This window comes from Pogoniulus pusillus, chromosome 9 (genome assembly GCF_015220805.1).
Source record: "Pogoniulus pusillus isolate bPogPus1 chromosome 9, bPogPus1.pri, whole genome shotgun sequence".
Taxonomy (NCBI): Eukaryota; Metazoa; Chordata; class Aves; order Piciformes; family Lybiidae; genus Pogoniulus; species Pogoniulus pusillus.
In genome coordinates, this window is record NC_087272.1 from 18,591,742 (window position 1) to 18,614,879 (window position 23,138).

At 37.5% G+C, this 23,138-nt stretch overlaps 2 long non-coding RNA genes across 4 annotated transcripts in view; one reads left to right on the forward strand and one right to left on the reverse strand.

Annotated features, from left to right (window-relative positions):
* LOC135178149 (uncharacterized) overlaps window positions 1-23,138 on the reverse strand; it is an 81,818-nt gene that overhangs the window by 54,124 nt on the left and 4,556 nt on the right. For 2 of the 3 annotated variants that reach the window (XR_010303384.1, XR_010303383.1), the window contains exons 2-4: window positions 21,080-21,234; window positions 10,213-10,285; window positions 8,211-8,543 (exon numbers count right to left, since the gene is read on the reverse strand). This is a non-coding gene — a long non-coding RNA (uncharacterized LOC135178149). The remainder of the gene's footprint in view (window positions 1-8,210; window positions 8,544-10,212; window positions 10,286-21,079; window positions 21,235-23,138) is intronic. The other variant, XR_010303385.1, reaches the window with a different exon arrangement.
* LOC135178152 (uncharacterized) lies at window positions 10,469-15,210 on the forward strand. Its single transcript, XR_010303390.1, has 3 exons — window positions 10,469-10,741; window positions 12,888-12,948; window positions 15,040-15,210. It is a non-coding gene; the product is annotated as an uncharacterized LOC135178152 (long non-coding RNA).

Consider the following 23,138-nt stretch of genomic DNA (forward strand, 5'->3'; position numbering starts at 1 on the left):
AAGATAAAGACGTGGCAAATTTCCAAATGTTCATCGGGTTATAAAGGAGAAAACTATTGTCAAATGAGCCAGCAAGATTATGTTTCAGAAATCCATCTATCCAGAAAGCTTAAAGTAAGCAGAGCTTCCTTTTACTGTGCTAACCTCACCCCGAGTCTAACCCTGGCCCCAAATTGAAGCATGACCCTAGCTCTAACTCCTAACCCTAGCCCTTTTATATCCATTACTCCATGGCATTAGGTGTCTCTCTCCTTTCTATGACAAATCTGAAAGGAAGTTAGATAGATATATATATTTTAATACCTGTGATTTTAAGAAAAGGAGCATGATCATTATGAGGGAATTTATAATTTCAAAGAACACCACAGCTACCATGAAATGCCTCCTTCACAAGTGGAAAAAAGCCATCTTTTTACTTCTTCCCTAAATTCCTCAAATGCAAAAAAATCACCTCTTTATGACAATTCAAACAAAAGAGTAGAGCCTGGTGTCACAAATAATCAAAGTATTTTTCAAAAATGGTCAGGTTCTTTTTTATCCAAAGAAACCCTTAGTCTGAATCTTGGTCTAAGGATCTTATAGCTTTATAGGGTCTCAAGAAAATCTATTTTTCCAGGAGCAAGTATGGAACCAAATATACAGTTGTGTAAAATGCTAGCGAACCAAGAATTATTTATTTGTAATAGAGCAGTTACAAACCCTATGAGGAGAGGCTGAGGGAGCTGGGGTTGTTTAGCCTGGAGAGGAGGAGGCTCAGGGGTGACCTCATTGCTGTCTACAACTACCTGAAGGGAGGTTGTAGCCAGGTGGGGGTTGGTCTCTTCTCCCAGACAACCAGCATCAGAACAAGAGGATACAGTCTCAAGTTGTGCTGAAGGAGGTATAGGCTGGATGTGAGGAGGAAGTTGTTGCCAGAGAGAGTGATTGGCATTGGAATGGGCTGCCCAGGGAGGTGGTGGAGTCATCATCCCTGGAGGTGTTCAAGAGGAGACTGGATGAGGCACTTAGTGCCATGGTCTAAGTTGACTGGATAGGGCTGGGTGCTAGGTTGGACTGGATGATCTTGGAGGTCTCTTCCAACCTGGTTGATTCTATGATTCTGTTAGTTCAGTTGGAAGGGTTCTGCGACAATCAAGTAGTTCAGCTGCATTATTTTTTTTTTAAGCAAAGGAGCTGACCTCACAAAGGTTATAAATACTTGTCTAATATCAAGAATATACAAGGAAATCAGTGGAATTGAATAGTAATTGAAGTGAGGGAGCTACCGAAGTCCATGTTTCTTGGCTTGTACTGAAAAAAAAAATGAGGAAAAAGGAATCTCTAATACTGGTAATTGTCACATAATGCAGAACTTACATTAAGTGATCTGATAGAAGTTTGAATACTAGTTAATGAGTGGCCACAGTATTTATCAGTACCTTTAATATACCATAAAGAGTGATAATTAGAAAAGGAAGTTTGAGTACAAGTGTAAAATTTGGCAATTAATTCTAACCTTTGACAGTTATACTCAGGAAATCACAATGACATAAGGAAAGCAAGTATTATGTCATCAGAGAATTTTCATGAGCTCTGAAGATGTTCTACAGTAACAACCTAGTATTTATTGTTACTTTCATTTTAAAATTCCCTGCGTACCAAGAACCACTTTGCGCTCTTGTAAAACCTGAATAATGATCTTTTTACAAGGAACACTCCATTAGTCATGAATTCTGCAATGTAGTAAGAATTGATCCATGTTGCAAAACTAATACAAATAGCTATTAAACGGAAAGAAGGTACTTAGAAAAGCTTGTAATAGAACTGGCAATGAACTTCTTATATTGAAGAGAAGGGAAATAAATCTCCTAGGTTTTTATGTAAGGTGCGTATCACGACAGTAATTGCAGATGCAGCATGGCAGATGTCCCATGTATAGCCCTATTATTGCCTTGCCAATAAGCCATTAGCAGTTCAAACAGAAATTATATTAAGCCAACATATGCAAGCCACTTTTGAAATTTAAAAGAAGACATATATAGCTTGGATAAAATAGAATTAGAAAGGAGAAACTATTACTGAAGGATGCAAGTCCTTCACTAATTAAATAAAAGGAAGGTAAACAAATAAGTCACAGAATTAACCAAGTTGGAAAAGACCTCTAGGATCATTGAGTCCAACCTGTCACCTAACCCTTCTAATTAACTAAACCATGGTACTAAGTGCTTCATCTAGCCTCCTGTTAATCACCTCCAGGGATGGTGACTCCACCACTTCCCCAGGCAGCCCATTCTAATACCAGTCACTCTTTCCATGAATTTGTTTCTAACACCTAACCTAAACCTGCCCTGGCACACTTTGAGACCATGTCCTCTTGTTCTGGCACTGGGTGCCTGGCAGAAGAGACCAACCCTACTCCTTTCAGGTAGTTGTAGACAGCAATGAGGTCTCCCCTGAGCCTCCTCCAGGCTGAACAACCCCAGCTCCCTCACCAGCCTTGTTGCCCTTCTCTGGACACATTCAAGCACCTCAACACCTTTCTTAAATTGAGGAGCCCAGAACTGGACACAGTACTCAAGGTGTGGCCTAACCAGTGCTGAGTACAGGGGCAGAATGACTTCCCTGGTCCTGCTGGCCACACTATTCCTGATACAGACCTTGTTGGCCACCTAGGCACACATTCAGTCAGCTGTCAAACAGTACCCCCAGGTCCCTCTCTGCCTGGCTGCTCTCCAGACACTCTGTCCCCAGCCTGTAGTGCTGCATGGGGTTGTTGTGGCCAAAGCGCAGAACCTTGCACTTGGCCTTGTTGAAACTCGTGGCGTTGGACTGTGCCCTTCTATCCAGCCTGTCCAGGTCCCTCTGCAGAGCCCTCCTGCCCTCTAACAAATGGACCCATGTTCCCAACTTGGTGTTGCCTTCAAACTTGTTGATGGTGGACTTAACCTCCTCATCCAGATCATCAGTGAAGACTTTGTTAGTGTAATGAATTTAAGTTTGAAATAGTCTCTTACATAAACAGGAATAAAGTAAATAATTCTCATCATTTAAATAACATGCCCAAGTCAGAGGACTAGGAAACACACTGCTCCTGCCTACCTTCAGAACACAACTGAAAGCAAGTTGACAAGCTGACCTGTTTTCCTATCTGCAGCAGACATTGTCTTGCACTGGTAAAATATCCCAAGCCCAAATAATGATACAAAAAACTAATAGAGTGAAGTAATTAGTTGGGGGAAAAAAAAGAAGAGGAGAATAATATAATAAAAGGAAATGTTGCACTTTTTGTGCCTGTTGATATTATACCTTAGATAGCTATTATATTCATCAGATAGTTTTCAGGCAAAATTACTCTTCCAATATTTCAGGCTTTCAGATAGATTTCCTGCCTAAAAGTGATGGTAATTGTCAGAAGGTAATAGAAGCACTGAAACCAGAGAGAGCTCCTACAATAAAATGGTATTTTTGAGTGCCTGAGACATAGAGAGACAGGTATGCTGAATACATGCTGATTACCTAATGACATTTTCCTCCTTTTGTAAACAAAATCTCTACTGGCATATTATAACATGACTTGTTCACTGAAAACCTGCAGAGATGATTTTTAGTTACAATGTCCAAAGAACAAAGAAATGCATATAATACAGAATCTCAAGCCTCTTAAGACTTATCTGCAGTTTGCATACCACCAAGAAAAATGACTTACAGCAGAAACAGAGATTATCTGCTAACCAGAAAACTTCTTATGGATATTCCCAATTCAATTCTCATCACTAGCAATTGCTGCAGTTGTTTACATAGAAAATGGAGCAAAATATTTTTAGCTGCCTTAGAGGATACAGCAATCGGAAACAGAAGAACTCACTCTATGTGGTATGTCTCATGTATCAGCTTGCCTGATAGCAATTGTTGCAACACTATTGTTTGAGAACTCTTGAGTAGGAAAATATTCATTTTACTACAGTCAAAATTTCTTTTAGCCTTCAACTTTTATCATTGATTTTTATCTGCATTTATGGTTAATATTTCAATGGCATCTTTGTCATAGTTGAACTACAATCAGTCACAGCATCCTTTCAGTGTGATACGATGCTAATTTCAGACCTCTTACAGCTCTTTAGTTCATCCTTGATCAAATTATCCTTCATTTATAAGAAATGTTACTTCAGACAATTTTATTTTTCTTTGAAGTTCTTATTTTTTCTCCCTGCACCTCTCCCCCTGCTCTTCACTTTCCCCTGTATCCTAGTGGGGTTGCCTGTTATTCAGAGGTGTCCTCTCAACTAAAATTTCTGGTGACAAGAGCCCTTCCTGATTTATGAGGGTGGACTGTGCAAAAATTGTGACCCTCTGTTGCATGACATTATGTGCTAAGCAACAGTAATGAAGACAGCAAAGACGAAGAGAATACAGGAATGCAGGGTTTTATGTGTTTTTCCCATTATTTTTCCTGTCATTTGAATTGCTGTCTATGGAATTTCATTGTAATCATCTAATTATTCCTATGCAGCTGGTCTTCTAAGTCCTACTCAATTTGCTTCACCAAAATTCTATTTTGTAAATAATTTTATTTTGATGCAAATAATTTTAATACCTTAGAGAGTAGATTTTCAAGTCTCATGTTTCCTTTTAAATATAAATCAATATTCTTTCTTTATTGTCTTGTGCCAGCAAGGTTCTATGTTAACTTCCATAGAGCCAAAAAAAAGAACATACTCTCCTTCAGATGATACAACTTGTTAGTTCCTTTTCTTTACCAAAGAATTTTTCCTACAGAAAGTAAAACCCCAAAGCTATCTGTAACCTCATTTAATTCTTTCAATACCTGGATAACCTGCCCTGCAGTATTTTGTCTTTATCACAGTCACAGAAGAAACTGCTTTGGTCTGCAACTTTTCATGGCAACAAAATTGCACCTCAGACTTTTACTACAAGACATGACACTGTAATGTGTAAAACATGAATTGTTGAAAAAGTGAAGGAACCCTGAAACAGAAGCTCTTCTCCAAAGGCAAAACTTCAGTTCAGGTTTGCAGGGTGGATACCCTAAATATCAAAGTCAGCTAAAACATGAGCTGCAGGGAATTGAGTCAGGCTATGTCAGGTCACTTCCTGACAATTAAGATTTGTAGAATCCAGCTGCAACAATTTTTTCTGATGACTCTTCCTTTCTTATGTCCACTCCAATTATGACCCAAATTAATGATATGAGTGGAAAAATACTCCAGTGCCCACCAAAAATCCACAAAACCTCACTTTTCTGTCCCCCTCCCTGGAAGAAAGAAAAGACTCCTGTGAGAAGTCACAGACCACACAGTTTAGAAATGTTAAGATTAGTGGTGAGCTTAAGAGTATTTGAATCACATACAATGTACATCCAAATCCACTGGAGTGAATAACACAGATGTCCCATTCCCTTCCAGGGCTGGCTGGGAGGAGAGGCTTCTGCTCTCTTTTCATGTTTCATCATCAATGAGGTTGAGCAGTAAGCCCTCCTGGACAAACACAAGGTCTGTACAGGCACACCTGCCTGCAAACAGATTAACACAGATAGAAGTGTACCTTCACAGGCACCCCACTAACATAGGGACAGCACAAGTAACTCAGTCCTGTTCCTCAGGACTCCTGAGGAAAAAAAAATACCCTTCCCGATCTCACTAGCATCAGTCTCCCAGGATTGCCATCTCTCTGGCAGCCGAGCTTTCAGGTCCCAAGTTTCCAGTTACCCAGGTCCCAGACCCTTGATCTTCCTACTAACCATCACTCGGATTTCTCCTGCTTGTCAGCTAACCTCCCTTGAAGCATGTTACTGGGTCAGACACAGAATACAGATCACGCTCAGACAAAAAGCGGTTAAAAATTGAGCTTAACCAGAAAATGAAAGGTGACAATCACTTGCAGGGTTGGTGAGACAAGTGCTCTGATCAAGAGCCCACTTAGACATCCCTAGCCTCTTTTATGCCCTTTTTTCATCTCTCTATTTGTTCCATCCCCGCTCAAGCCTATCCCTCCGCTTCCAAGCTTTCCCCTCTCTGTTTAAACATTCCATAATAAATTCCATACTATTCCAAGTTCAAGTTCAAAGCCAGAACACCCCTCTCCACCCCTCACATTAAGATACCTCTTAATGTGTCCTGCTCACCTTTGTGCAGGTGTCCCCCTTATTTTCACAGCATTCCTTTGTGGAACCACTGCAGCAGGTTTGCAGAAGGGATAAACACTTAGCTGTACAGGTTGCAGGCTGACCTATATCAACCTTGCTCGGTTTAGCAATTTGTTCAGAGACACTGAGGTTCCTCGCTCATTATTGCTTGTCTAATCACTGCTTGTTCTTTGCATTTACTTTGAACAGTCATTAGTCAGATATCATTTCTTTAAGCACTACTTCTGGGGAACAGTGGTGTGCAAGAGGTCTGTTTCCACATTGTGGGTTTGTTCTTTTTTATCATTTTGCTTTGTGCTGGGTTGGTTGGGTTTTAACTAATTTCCTTTACATTTTATATGGTGAGGTTTAAAACCAGACTCCATCAGACTTCATGATTCATTTACGCTACCTATAAGACACTAAGAGGTCATGAAAGACGGGAGTATTTACAAACATTAGCAAATCAGTGACATGAGAAATTACATACTTCACTATATTAAGTAAATAGACATATTGGGGACTTCAAAGACATGAAAATTATTCATTTAAGTAGGGATAAGCTGAGACATCTAATGGGAATTCTTAAAGGTTAGCTCAAAGATAGAAACACTTTCTTAAGATGATTGTAATTTTATATTTGCTGAGTATTTGTGCTCACTTCCTTCTCTTAAATTGGTCCAAAGGTTTTGTTTTTTAGCTGGTGATGACTAAGTACCTTAAAGAAGCACAGGTTCTGCCACAGTGATCATTCACATAGATTTCACACCAGTTTTATGAACACAGCATGGATGTCAAAAGCAGTGTCTTCAGATGCTATGAAATTCTGCCAGCATTTGTTGGCCTAAGTCTTCAGGACTATTTTCACTCCTGAAGCACAGTATTCTACATTAGTTTCATTTCTTCTGTCCACAGAAGTTATTTCAAAGAAGACAGAAAAGTCTGCTCAAAGCAAGCCTGCCCTCCTCCTTGCACCACCATGGACCCATTCAGACAAGATTAAAAGAGGTCATGTATTCTTGCAGTACCATATGCTATTGTTCAGCCTCAGAAATCTTTTGCTTTGAAAGTGATCCCAGCTCAGTCAAGAAAGAGGGATAAGAAAGTGAAACCAGAGAAAGTAGGAAACTATCCAGTATGATAAAATGTTACACTGGAACAGGCTGCCCAGACAGGTTGTGGAATCGCTTTCTCTGGAGACTTTCAGAACCTGCCTGGATGTGTTCCTGTGTGAACTACCATAAGTGATCCTGCTTTGGCAGGGAAATTAGACTTGATCTCTGGAGGTCCCTTCCAACCTCTAAAGTTCTGTGATTCTGTTTCATAGAAGAGTGACAAAAACTGCCTTAGGAATACTTGATTGCCTAGTTGATGCCTAGGATAATCGAGTCCTTATCTCAAAAGGTTAAGCATTTCCAAAACAATAACAAAATTATAAAAGACTTCAAAAGTCTCTTAAAATACATATACACTGCCACACATGTTCTCTGTTTGAAATTGGGTTGACCACTCAAAATTGCCTTCATATTAGTTATTAGCACTAACTGCAGATGTTCATGCAGTGTAATATACATCATGCTTTTTAAAGATGAATCTCAAGGTTAACTCAGGTAACATCTTGCTCACATTTGGTGATGAGAAGGATACAGAAGTAGTGCTGATAGTAGGAAATCCAGAACTTTTGAAACTTTTCATGCATCATTAAGTAATATATGTAAATGTCATCATCTCTGAAATGATTACATTTATCCGTTTCATGCATTTTAAGCAAACCTTGCCTTCAAACACTAAAGAGCTGTCGTGGAGGCAGGGAATTAAGGCAGCTGAGTTAGGAAATACAAAAGATAGAATGATTTTGTTTTCCTGGAACCCCGCCCCCAAAGCTGTATACAAAATTAGTTTAGTTTATTAGCAGACTCAGTTCGATCAGGAATATTGTAAAAAAAAATTAAATAATATATATATATATATAAAATAGATAAATTTAGATATTTAGGAAGACAGGAAATTGAAAAGGCTAAGCTATAAACACTGCTTTACCTCACTATCAATCAGACTGAGCAGAAAATTAAGAGAAAAGCTTACTCACAAAGGTGAGATAGACATTTGGCAGTGATCCCTTACTGGATTCTTCTGCAGGAGCATTCTTCTGGTGTTGCTGAGAGATCCACACCACAGAAGTCAGAGATGAGTCACAGAGCCGCCAAACTCAGAGATGTCTTGAGCGCTTCATCTCCAGTGGGATGGTCAGAGGACGGTCGTGGGAGGATGCTGACCTCACAACAGCAGGAGAGCCAAACTGCTAGGGTCTCCTAGTCCAGAAGGCAGCCAGGAAGCTGGTCACTGATAGGGTCTGAGAGGGGGCAGTTGACCATACGTGGCAAAGCCAGAGCTTTTGGTTTTGTTTCCATTGGTTGCTTCTCTACATAGCAGAAGAAGGGAGAGCAGAAAAACGCATCTGGGCAAGTCAGGACATGTATAAGCCTATTTTGGCCTATCCAGGAATACCATGACATTTGGATGCTGGCCACTGAAGAAGATGGCTTGATGGTCATTCAGTTTTATATCAAACATGATGTATATGGAATGGAATAGCATATTGCTCAGTTTTGGTTCACCTGTCCTGCCCATTCCTCCCTGCAGCCTAATTTCATACTTTACTGCTCCCCAGTGTGGTAAGCTAGATTTAGTGGTGATCTTAGCTTCAACAGAAACAAGTACATGCTGGAGCCTTTCTACATATAGCAACAACAAACATTAGTGCTATTGCTTCTAGAAACAGAGACTATCTGTGAAAATACACTATTAACTTCAGAAAGTGCAGTCATTGAGGAGAAACCTGAAAAGTAATATCACTGCACAGAATCAGTTCTATCCTATCATGAAACAGAACATATTACTGTGCCTCAATTCTCAGGGCACATTCATGAAATGTAGCTGACTAATCTTTTTGTTTAAGCTTTAGCATAGCTGCAAGAAATTTGGTATAGAGTTAATAATGTTAACAAGAGGTCTGTTTAGAGACCTCTTATTGCATTAGTGCTTTACAGGTCTTCTAGCACTGATCCACTTCTAGAAGATTAAGTTTAGTACAGGTCATGATTATAACATAATATTCTGTAGCTTAATAAAGAGTCAAAATGTGTGTCATGGAATTTACCAAATATAATTGTGGTGGTGACATTTCAAGCTTCAGCTTTTCCTAGTTTTTTTCCTTGTGAAAAATAAGCAGACAATCCTACTGAACGCTTTGTTGAACTCACGGGTGTTTGTTTTGGTTTTTTTTGTAGTCCACATAAAATTATTCATTGTTCTACGTGGTTAGTTGAAAGAGACAATCCTAACAAAAACAACTGAATGTCTTAATTTGAACGTGGCTTTAAGTGTTCTAACAGCAGCATCAAATTCACCTGAAATAGAGACTATAACAACAGCTTGTTAGGGATTATTGCAGCCACAGTAACATCTATGATATGAAATCAGGGACCACACCAAGTGCACAAATAGGAACAATTGTTATTTACTCCATTTTAAAAGCTATTCCAGTTGAAGAAAACAGGGCTATGTATGGAAAAAATATGATTATCACAGAAGATTTTGTATGATGGAGAAGAGGGCTTCAACTAGTTTCATTAATTGTCAAAAGAAACCCTACATATATCAATCCTACTGTGAGTAACCATTTGACAGACAGATTACATGAGACCATATTCAGAATCGGCTTTCTTGGTGTGACAGGCTGTACATTGCATACACATGATGACTTCGGACTTGTACAAGCGACAGACAACCAGGGAGTATAGATAGTGTAGCACTAATGATGCAGCTCACATGAGCAAATGGACAGGTTAAACTACATGTGCTTGCCAAATTTCTATTCCATCAGACAATTAATAGACAATATTCAGGAAACAGATGGCCAGGCATCTAAAAGTCAAATCGGAATCTCTTTTATGGTCTTTTATGGTCTGTGGGGAACAGTTACTGGCAGCAGAACTGAAGGAAATTAACATGTTGTTGACAGTCTATTCAATCTTCACTATAATTTCATTAAAAGAAAGCCATTCTTCTCTCCAAGACACTTGACTTACCTTTCCAGTGCACTACTGTAGTTGTGTCTGTAAGACCTGCAGGTGTTTTCTGTCACATTTGGTTTAGACCTCTCTGAAACACAAGAAGCTACAATAATGCTATTTTCAGTCTCAAAAGAAAAGCTCTGTGAAATGTGAATACTTATTACTGTGCCTGTCAGGAGCTGGGAATGTTGTATCCATTTGTTCAACTTAATATTTAACTTGGAAAATGCTATTGTATTCTCTTTTTTTTTAATAGGCTGGATGAGCAAGCTTAATAGGAAGTTCTCATTTATGGGTTTAGTAACTTAACTTTAACCTGTCATTACTTTCAGATCATTCCTCTTACTTTTCTTGGGAAGTCTTTCAGTTTGACAGTAGAGTAAACCATATTGATGTGCTGTGCAGGGGTAATACTATCCAAAGGCTTTATCAGAACTTTTATTATTTGTCATGCCTCATAAAAAGACATCCTTTTCTTTTTTGAATCTTTTCTATTTTGTTACAGAAAAATAGCCTTCAAGAGATGCTGCTGAAATTTGGACAGGTAAAAACATTCTGATATTTCTTTTTCTTGCCATATCTCAAGAGGAGACCATTCTTTTGTTCTGCAGTAAACATTTAAGGCTACTGTCCTGATTATTCTGTCCCACAAATAAATAGGGATTAACCCTGATATGCGCTTATCCCTTTTTGATTGTTGATTGGTTTTGATTGTTCATCAGCAAAACCATTCTGCTGCATACCCAAGCTTTCGGCAAACTGAAGACAGATTGAAAAGACCAGAAAACAATTTTGTGTCCTCACTGTGTATAGCTTTTTGTCACAGCGTTAAGAGAAAACATAATCAGATAATGCTCTGAGTTCCCATGTAGGAGTGCTGTAGGGGACGCTGTTTACTGGTGGTCTTAGTGCTACTAAGTTAGTGGCTGGGCTCAATGATCTTAAAGATCTTTTCCAAATAAAATAATTCTGTGATTGTATGATTCCACCAAAGATGCTATTTTGTACATTTTATTCTGCAATATGACACAATTTTATAGTCAAACATTCCTGTATGAAACAGGCTAGTAACACACTGCAGATCAAAGATGCAGGCCACAGAACTGCCTCTGTAGTTTCCCTGGCATTTCTTTCCAGTTATTATGAATACTCTGTCAAATTCTACAAGTGATTATACAGTAGCAGACAGCAATTTTTACTTGCAACCATACAAACTCAAAGGCATAATTACATAGTTTAAAGTAGGTGCCAGTAGTTTGTAGTACGCCACAATCATTCAAGTAGTTCTCTTCGACTACATCAGGTTGGTGGCCTCTAGATTTCTTCTTTCACATTTCCTGATGTGAATATTTTTTTACCCTTTCCTATTATAGTTCCTTCCTCTATTTCTTTTCACCTTTTCCTACATGTCATATAACTAATTAAATATGTCTGATTAGCTGTATACAGAATGTTTCTATGATTCTATTATCCGTTCACTAAATTTAGCAGTTTCCGTGTGGAATTCTTGCACTCCAAAAGCTAGATAGACTGTTTAGCACTGCAATGGAATAAAAATGAAACAAAAACTCAAACAGGAAACTTGAAAGCAGCTCAAAACTACAGTGTCTGAACACACTTTGAATAAGAAACAACCTTTCAGGAAAATGACAAGCAACAGACCTTACAACAAATTTTAAATACAAATTCATGCACCCTTTAGATGCAAGAATTTCCCTTCATATCTTATGAGGTTTTAAACTAAAAGTTTTGTCTGGCAAAACATAACATTGCTTGAAAAGAGCTGATCGGTTGAAGAATGAATTACAATTAAATCCACAATCCAAAAAAAAGCTGGTTGTCCTACTTTAGTTCCTTGTTTTCCACAATGTTTGCTCTTTGACTTCAGGCTGCTTTCAATCTCATAGTCTCAGAAACTCGTAAATTGCAGATGGCTTGCAAAAAGTTTTCAAGGCAATTAATTAAGAATTCTTACTGATATTTATATGCTGATTATAATGATTGACACTAAGTAACATCTCAAATCAGTGTGGGAGCCTGCAAAGACCATTTCACAGGTGTACATGCAGATCCTCAAATTACTTCAAAGCTGCTCATAAGTAAGCCTTCCTAAATCTTAGCCCTGCTTGCTAGAATATTCATGACAATGTCCCTTATTCTTTTATTTATCAATAAAATCCATGGAACTCATTTGACACTAGAGAATATGTAACAGTAATAATTTGCATCATTGCTTAAAGGTGAAGATGAAGACATAAAATTTCATAATGAAAACCACAGTGGCTCCTTCTGAAAGAACGTACTTGCTTTTCTGAACAACATGTTATTTCAACACTAACCCTTAACCAGCTTGCAGTTGGCATCTCTTCCTTTCTTCTAAGCTGGATACCGTATTTTCCTGTTGAAAATGATGCCACTCCAACTTGGCAGATTCACTACAAAACCCTGCTGTTAACTTGGGTCTAGAAACCAGCTACTTTGAACTTCTAGGGTGAAGATCATCTGGTCCCTACACTATTCAAATGGGTACTTTTTTATCCCATATCTCTAAAACATTTTTTAATCAAACATTTTATCCATTCCTTTTTCATTGTCTATTCAATAATTAATATTCAATGTTTGGTTTGGTTTTTTTAATAGTATTTTTAAGGGGGTTTTGTTTGTTTGCTTGTTTTTCTCTTCCCTTGTAGTTTTCTCTGTTGGTTGATACACCAAAAATACATCCTTTAATCAGGTTTCTAACTTCAAAAGGTACTAATTTTGCATTATTTCAGTGGAACAGTAGCCTATATTTCTATTACAGGCTGAAGAGTGCTTTGACAAACTGAGAAATTATTACAAATGTCTGATATAAATATTTTAAATGTTTGGGTTTCTTTTATTTGATGGTTGAGTTTTGGGGTTTTTTTGTGTGTGTTTTGGGGTTTTTTGGCTGGGGTATTTTTTGGTTGTTTGGTTTTTATCCTTACTATGATTGAAGATTCAGTAAAATTATTATTTTTCTGTTGGCACACTACATTGAAAGGGCCAATGTTTGCAATTTCATATTTGCATGAAAAACTGAAGCAAATCAACATGATTGGCCTTCTAGGTACAATTTTTTGTCAGCCGTTCCTGCTCGCATAATTTCCTGAACACACTTGAACTTCAGTATTGTCAAATCTAACCCACATAATCTTGCCTCAAGAAAATTTTGTTACTGAATATGTCCTAAATGTTTTCAAGTTGAGGTTGAATTACTCTCAATTGACTTGGCATTTGATTCTGTTAATCATCTCAGCAAAATAAATTTAACCTGAGTTCAATTAAATTAGTCCTCCTTGTTAACTCGAGTTAGGTTATATTAATTCTCGCTCTTGGAACATTGCATTCACAATTACACTCTGCACAAGGCTATTTAAATTGCCAAGAATTAGACCTGAATGAAAGCTGATTTTCTTAACAGTTTCTTGACAATAGAGCTTTTGGGCTCAGATATTTAACCTTCTAGACCACTGTTCTGTATTGTTTAGTTCTACTTTCAACAGAAGTCACTTATGTTTGTTCCACGTGTGCCAAAGTAAAACCAAAAACTAGAATCTATATAGAAACTAACTTTAGAATAACTGAAAAGATTAGGTCACATTGGATGGTAATAAAGTATATGGGTATGCTGCTATTTTGTTTATTCTATTTGGTATGATTCCTGGAGAATTTGAAAAAACTGAACTAGTACAATACTGAAACAATAGATGTGGGCTGCTTTCAATACACAAATGTGAAGGTTAACAAAGATACCCTTCCCGGTTTAACAATTTTACACACCAACATCCAAATTGAGTGAAACATTGGTAAAATGAAACTCCCAGTTTCACTAGCTGCTTCATTCAAGAATGTTAAGATGTTAAAAACGTAAATCATCAAAAGCAGTTCACTAATTAAACATGATTATAATCAGTCTGTTCTGTTGTTTACCAAATTCCTTTGATAATCTGATGGCTTGGTTATTCTCAAAGGATAATGGTAAGGCTGATTTCCTGAGGCCCCTTCTACTAGTAGCAAAATGAGAGACATTGCTTTAGAGGACAAATTGGAACACACAAATCACTCTCTGGAAAGGACTTTTCACTTCTCTAAGCATAGGGGAAATACAGCAAGACAAATTCCTGGTCAAACACGGAGATCACTGAAACTAGAGGGGTTCAGAAAACTATATAGTTGTAGAAAGGCAGCATGAGATAGTAGAATGAATTTTACTAAATCATATTAATGTATTGAACTAAAAGCATTAAGAACGATCACCTTGAATTTTATATCACTTTTAAAAATAAGTTTCTCATCTTCTCCTGAAGGAAAGTAAGAAGATGCTTTAATAATTCAGGAACTCAGTTATTCAGGGAGAATGAAATCTATGTGACTACTAAAGCACTGATGACAAGGGCATCTATTCTTCTTTTTCATCTCCTGCTTTTCTGTGCTGTCTTGACAAGTCCATATATGACTTTGTTCAAAATGATACTGTGAATTTGAAAACTGTTCTTCTGATCATAAATTCTTTTCTTACTGCCAGGAAACCAGTTTTTGTTGATAAAACATCTACTCAAAAAACTTAGCAAACCATCTTACCTGCTTAATAATCTTAATTATTATTACACATACAGACCAAAGTTACTGTTCTAAATCTGGAGGGGTGTGTGAATAATAATTAAATACAGTTGCAAACACTTTCCTGAAATATTCAGAATCCTAACTAGCACTTTGCTACTAAACTAAGTAGAAAACTGTTGTCATAATTGTACGTGACATAAATAATATCTTTATAGGAGTGATAAGTTTTATGTGTATTTATTTGTGTATTTTAAGGTGTTCCAAGTCATGACCTCCAAACAGAGATGTGATGTTTCTAAAGCAAAGGCTTGGGAGTCAACACTTTGTTCCAAAGATATAGTCTGGGAAATGTCTCAACTTAGTACCTTTGATAAAGCTTTTTAGGTTCACTGCAATAACATTTTCCAATAAAAATCACTGAGCCTAGTCCTCCTTTTTACCTGGCTTTAATTCATCCAGTTCTCCTAAGCATTTCCTGTTTTCTCAGCACTTCTTGCAACACACAGGCTGCCAGATACAGCACATGTTAAAAAAAAACAACACCAAATCTACTATTAAATATAATATTATAGTGAGTATTATAATGAGCACAGATGTATACATCTGAAATATTTTGCTATATTTGCATGCATACATCAGTCTGTTTACTTCCATTGTACAATCCTTGAACTATTTGATAAGTTCTGCAGTGGTAAAGAGCATGCTCACAGTGTATAATACCTTGCAAAAGTCAATGAGAGTATAACACCATAGGACAGTATAATTTTCTAAGACAATAATTCTCCATTGCAATCATAAGTTCTGAATAATTTCATAAAAAGATTTTAGTACCTGTACTGAAATAATAATATTAGTCTTGATAATAACATATTGCTTTCCCATGCATGCTATGTAATATAACTCAAATTCAACAATGAAAAAAAAAATCTAGTAGACAAAATTAGCTTTGCCCTGGGGCACAGCATGCTTAAAGATGTGTAAAATATCACCTCTTTTCCAAAAGGCCACCTGAACATGCCAGGCATGCCTCCTAACATTTATTTTGCAAATAAAAATGAAGGAGCTCCTAACTCAATAATGAAAAATCAGAGTGCTTCTCTTTCTGATTTTTTTTCCAAGGAAACATAAAAAAACCCAACAAAGCCCAGATCATGGGATGTTAGCAACAGAGGCGTGTAGCTCTGACCTGTGACAGAATCATACACCACACTTTGTACATTAATATGTTGCATAAATAGTTCTATATTGTTTAGACAGGAAGTTTTACACCTTGTCGTCAGCAAAATGTCTAGGGAAGAAAAGGTGATTGATCTTCCTTAATACAGAAAATCTCAAGACAACGTAATTTCCCTTCTCTTGTCCCTCTACAAGGGAAAACACTCATACTAGGCAACTTTTGCAAGTCTGAAGGTCCGTTTATGAAATTCTTTGTATTAATTCAGTCACTGTGTATACAGGCAGCATTTTGATGCATTCAGTTCGAGTACCCACTTCGTATATAATGCTTAGATTAATTTTGCTTGGTTTAGAAAAATATTAAGGTGGTATAAATTTACATTAAAGTATGTCAAGCTTTTTAAACCTGAAGTATTTTATCATGTAACCCAAATATTTATAAGCCAAGGAAGTTTTTCAAGAGATGTGCCTAGTTTCCCTAATCACACAAATATCATAATTAAAAAAAGAAAATCCAAACAAACAAAAAACCCCCCCAAAACCAACCTACACAGCATCACTTCCTCCAGAAAAACAAATATGAACTTATGAGGGGTGGAAAAAAAGTACACAGGAAGGAAAGAAAAGAAGCTGATGTAAAAATGTGTATTTGAAACCTTGAATCAATAAGAAGCAGCTGGTACATGAATATAGATCCGTGCAAAAACGATCGAAGGCTAGCCAGTTGAATCAAAACATTCAATACAGTAGTGTCAGCAGACAAAGTAAAACCATTTTTTTTATTGGTTATTAATGGCTATGGACATCTAGAAGAATTTTTTTCAGTGACTTCATATGCAAGTCATTGAATTTATAAGCATAAAGCATAAGTAGAAAAGGGTATGTATCCAAATCAATAATGAAGTACTATTATCAAGATATTTGATTACTAGTTTTAGACTCTAATTTAAGACAGATTACTTTATAAGGCTCTGAAATCTATTTCTAATTACAGCACAGAAACGAGGGGTTGCTGGGGAAAAATAAACATAAAAAGAAAGGTAGCAAAAATTCCTTCCCACAGAAAATGCTGGCAGGGTATGAGACTTTGTTTTGTGTATGCTAGCAGACAAGAAATACTTAATATTAACAAGGGAACAAGATCATAACAGGTTGTAGAAAATCTGTGGATGACTGTAAAGGGAGATTTGCAGCTTTGCTGTAAAAGAACAGCAGATACATTGGTTGAAGGGTAAGGAATAAAGAAGGGTAAACTACTAGACACAACTGTTGGTTATCCAGTAGATTATCCAGTAAGTACCCAGAGTGAAGTAACCTTACAGGTAACACAAAGCAGCTATGTGTGTCATGTTAGTTAGAAGAGGTCTGTCATGGTAGGCCAAAATAGGCTTATATGTGTCCTGGCTTGCTCGGGCATGTTTTTCTGCTCTCCCTTCTTCTGATAGTGGGGAGAAGCAACCACAGGAAAGAGGACAAAGAACATGGAGCCACTGAGTCTAAAGACTCTGGCTTGCCCAGACATGTTTTGCTCCTGTTTATATCCTGTGGTAAACAGGATACAGCAAGCTTATGATTTCACCTAATAGAGTCAAGCCTGGATAACTGTCATTCTGATTGCCTATTCTGTGTCTAAAGGTCCATTATTCTTGGGCTGTATTGATCAGATGAGCAGGTAACACAACATGCTCTGCCACTGTACTCATGCCTCCTATCACCTGCTGCTGCTATTGCTCTCTGTTCCTGACAGTATACTACCTTACTACCTTATTGCATCTTGCTATGCTAAGCTGTAAGCTAGCTCTGCCACAAAGGAACAAACTCTGATGCTTTGAATTTGTTTGCCTGGAAACTCCACTTCCTTGAGTTTACCAGGAACAGGCTCTAAATGCCTCCACTCAGCCTGCATAGCCAGCATAACATTGTGCTGAGACTGCACATCGCAAGACATCCTGCCCACACCTGAAAGTCTCCTGCCGAGACAGGAAGACCTGGAGGTACACAGATCATCCAGAGGATCCAGGACTAGGTCAGAGATTGTCTGCCTCCTTTCCCCAGCATCCTGTAAAGTTGAGGAAGAATCAGAAGCCTTAGCAGCTGATAAGACACTAATAGAATTCCCTGAAAGTGGTTGGGTATTGTCTGAAGCTGTAGCTAGCTCCACGAGTTGGGAGATAATTTTGTAAATACTTAAAGCCTCCAGTAATTCACTAATTGCCTTCTGACATAAGCACAAAGTCGCCCCTGGAGTCCATCTAGTACAACTAGACAAGCAGTATAACTAACTGCAAGAGATGTATTGATGAGAGGAACCTTCTCTTCCAATTCAATTGACTTCAATTAATGTTTATATATTTTGCTAGTTATTTCTAGATCTAGTTATTCCTTTGTATAATGTTTCCACGACACTTTCAGAAGAACCTAATTATTCTTTAAAATATTGAAAATTAAACAATATTAATTTTGAAATAAACATCACCTGACATAAATTACTGCTCCTCCATTACAAGGTGGAATAAAGCAGTTGTCAAGGACATAGACATATCCAACTGTATACCTAAACAGATATGTGAACACACCAAGGAAAGAGGAATTCAGATTCATTAGTGTAATCCCTTACATAATACTATCGAGATAGCTATAAAAGCTCATTCATCTCCAAGGAAGTTCTGTCTCACTATGCAACAGTGTCCCCTGCTATACACAAAGCAGCCTGCTGTGATTTTTTTCTAAATCTGGGAATAGAATACAATCAATGAGAAGTCAGAGATTTTTGTCCTCCCTTCAGAGAGGAAAAGAGTGAACGTGTTGGTTCATGGCAGTGTTTGGAGATACCAAACAGAGTTCTGTTATGTAAACACAGACTCCTGCAGCATCTAGGTCCATAGATTTAACTGCAGGATATGAAGGAGAGTGGGTTTTTTGCATACATTCACTCGCAGCAATACATCAAAATGCCTGTTTTGAAATGATAATCTGAATTCAGTGCCTCACAGTATTGACATTGAAGCATCCTAGAGTGAATCATAGGCCCTGGCAGTTCCCTAGGAACTGCTTGCAGTAAATTATTTGACTACATAAGAAGTGGAACCTATCAAGCACATCGATATGAGGAGTCAGCTCCTGCTGCTCAAGATGCAATTAACTAATTACAAAGGCAGGAGTGTTTCTTTAATTTTTTTACAGGCTAAGTAGGTTACTCTCACAGAATATTCTGTCTTGGGGTGGTCAGAGTCTGTTCCTGTACTGCTTAACTTCCATGCCTTGAGCACAGCTTCTCTTTGTGTCTTTGTTGTCTGTGTACCTAGCTAGCATTGGTGCCTCTGTCAAGACATTTACAGTGAGTGCAAGCAAACTCTACTGCTGGTTCTGAAAGCAAGGAAAGGACATGCCTTGTCATGGTTCTCAGCTGTCCCTATGACAAAAGAAGGTTTGGAACACAACACATTTACAGGTGCATCTCTGACCTCATTTGAGAGATAGTCTCGAAGATATCACAGAATAGGAAGCTACTCTCTGGCATGCACCAGTTAATAATGTCTGCTGCATGCATGCTTATTTCTTCTGCCCCAAAGCAAAAATTGTGAAAATAAGAGCCCTTCTAGGCAGAGAGCTACTCAGAACTTGAGAACTGACTGTTCCCAGAGAGCAGTTGCCACTAGTTTCTTTGTGTTAAATTCACTGAATTTTCAAGTAGAGAATCACATGAAATACAGTTGAGTTCAAAAAATAATTTTAGGAATTAGAGTTCAAATTCTTGTTTAACTGCATACATAAGAATTTAGATTTTTCTTTTTACCAGGTTTTCACGACCATTGGTGTATCAACTGGGAAATGCAAAGGGGAAAAAAAAAATAACCCTGCGGTTTGCCAGTTAAAGATAAGAAATGTTAAATAAAAAACTAAATCAAACAACCCCCCAAACAAACAGAACAAAACAACAAACAAACAAAACCCCACACATCCAACAACCACAAACAGAAACTCCAAACAGAACAAAACCCCAGCCCACAGCCCACTATCACCCACTATTCCCCAAAATCCCAGAGATATGTAGAGTCTAAAGTAATTTTCAAGTTGTGGATACAATGGAAATAAAAAGAAGCACAGATCATATGTTAATGGATTGTTAATAGCTAAAATGGAATATAAATGTACCGTGCATTATACAATCACACCAAAACCTAATGCAAATGCAGATATATATTTACATTGCTCTACTCCCTGCACATCTAAGTATTGCCTGTGTTGGTTTTGTATCAAATTATAAATCTTACAGTTGTGCAAAGTACATATCAGCTTGTGTATGTGTGTGACAGAAAGACAGATGGATTTAAAAGAAAGTCAATAATCAGGAAGGAGGGGTTACATGAATTGTGTCTCATCAGCTGATTGAGAATTCTAAATATTTTGCTTCTCCTTCTATGAACCAAAAACACATTTCTTGTTGGGAATGGTAGGACTTTTAGTGCTGTACAGTTACTTGATCTTGACATACTGGAACATAAGCCATGGGTTCAGAATGTATAAAGGGGAAAAGTACTGAGTTAAGTAAATAGAGGATCGAAATGATCTTAGAGAATGTTGCAGCAGACAAAACAATGTAAAGCATGAACCTGCGGTTTGTTAATCTTTGCTTATCTAGTTGCTAATGTACGAGGGCTGTCTTGATGAGGTATGTACTGAGGTCTGTCTTAATGACCAGTTAGGATTTGGCATGATCGTTTAGCTTGTATGTTTAAGTATATAACCAAGTGCTGAAAGTACAATAAACAGAACTTAGCTTGCATCAAGCTACTTCCCTGTCTCTCATCGCTGCAATTTCTTTACACAGATGCATTCTTTGGTACATATATTAGTATCATCAAAAAAAAGAATACGAAAAGTTAATTTGTAAAATAATAGATAAAATATGGAAATAGTTCAATATGCAAAAGTCTTCCTAACTTTATAGCATTGGTTTCAAAAAGTGACTAAACCCCCAAGGAAAATATTAAGTCAATTCACTCCATTCAAAGAGCAAAAGAAATAAATACAATCTTATTTAAACTTACTGAACTGGAGAACGATGCCATGATATATCATAGAACATTCATTGCTAATGAGGTTGTCTGATACTTACATGAGGTTAAAAATCTTCACTATTTCATAATAGGGAATTCCAAGATGGACCACTTGATGGCTTACTTGAGATGAAGAGGTTTTAATTGTACTTCCGACATTGACATTTGGCAGGCTTAAAGTTCCTTGTCCTACATTATTACCTCATGCTTGTATCTAAAATGTCAAGAGAAAAGCAGCATCCTGCAGCCATTTATTAATGTAAAAGCTTCCCAAAGCTGGGTTGTAATATCATCAATGTATCAAAGTGTCCAAAATCACATTAGAACACTGAGTTCTACAGCAGACCATTAATGTTACCAGGAATTAAAGCTTGAATCCCTGCTGTTGTTTGACAAATAATGAAATGTGGTGGAAAGAAGTAAATCAAAGAACTATATGCATCGTGAAATAGAAACCATAATTTACCGCTTTAAAGGGATCACAGGGAACATAAACTAAATCAGCACAGTTGGTGACACAATTCACAAGGTAACTGAGAAGTAGCTTCCCTCGAAATTGAGGCATATAAAGAATAGGCATACATAACACTAAGATCTAAACCACAAGCTGTAGGCTTGGAAGAAAATGGTCATCTTGTTTTCTCAAGTGTCAAATATGAACTTTGTTAAGGTGCAATGAGCGTCTTCTACAGCTATTAAAGTGAAGAAGAAAATGAGTTCTCTGTATACCTGTAGGATTTCAGTAACCTATGTATTGAGTCCTGACACTAATGCTGAGCTGTACCTTTGCTGAGCTTCAATTTAACATCTGTGCCAAGACTGAGAAATGAGTTTCTAAGATTTAACTTCTACAGTTTGCATTTATATGCCATGAATAAGTAAATCAGCATGCTCTTGACTGATTACTATTTGAAAAACTGCAATTTAAAAGCAACAATTTCTTCTACTATAATTTCCCAATTGAGACACTTGCAAAGTGGCTACCAGGCAAATAATAGAGCATCTCAACACACACCAACTTTGTGTTTAGACATCTACCTGTAGTACATCCCTTTAACTTCAAGTCATTCATAGCAAAGAGAATGTACATATATGCTTGCATGAATATATATATGCACATATGATACATATCATAGAATCAACCAGGTTGGAAAAGACCTCCAAGATCATCCAGTCCAACCTAGCACCCAGCCCTAGCCAGTCATCTAGACCATAGCACTATGAGCCTCATCCAGTCTTTTCTTGAACACCTCCAGGGACAGTGACTCCACCACCTCCCTGGGAAGCCCATTCCAATGGCAAATCACTCTCTCTGTGAAGAACTCCCTCCTAACATCCAGCCTAGACTTCCCTGGCACAACTTGAGACTGTGTCCCCTTGTTCTGTTGCTGGTTGCCTGGGAGAAGAGACCAACCCCTACCTGGCTACAACCTCCCTTCAGGTAGTTGTAGACAGCAATGAAGTCACCCCTGAGCCTCCTCCTCTCCAGAGCCTGTGTTTAACATGTCTGTGGCTCCCTAGTGATCCATTGGTTTCACAAAACATCTTCCTTTTCCTTTTCTCCCATGAATGTTAAGTCTAAGTTGGATACCCATCCACCACAACAGAAGGAAGAAGAGGGACCTATACCTATTTAATTTTGCAGGAGGCAAAAGGTTCAAAGACAATACTAAAAAATATTGTGGGGTTTTTTTGGTTGTTGTTGTTAATGTTTTGTTTGTCTGTTTGAGCTTTTTTGTTGTGGCTACCACTGGCAAAGTTTAACTAAAACATGGCTGGCTTGTCTTCTGTTTCATTTTATATAAATAAATAAATTTTAAAAAAAAAAAAAATATATATATATTAAGAATAAGCAGAACTGTGTTCTATTTTTTTAAATGTATCAAACTTCTTTTTAAAAAAGATTTCTTCAAATGTGAGGAGAAAACCCAACTTTTAATTCAGCACACCAGTGGAATAGAGCCTCACTCTAAAACAGTTGAAGTAATGGATAAAGTCTGAACTTCATTAAAAAAAAAAGCACAACAAAAACCACTCTGACCAAGTAGACTAGAACACCTTGCACATATGGAAAAGTTAAGTAAACAAACAGATAAATCTCAGGTAGGCAGGATAGTT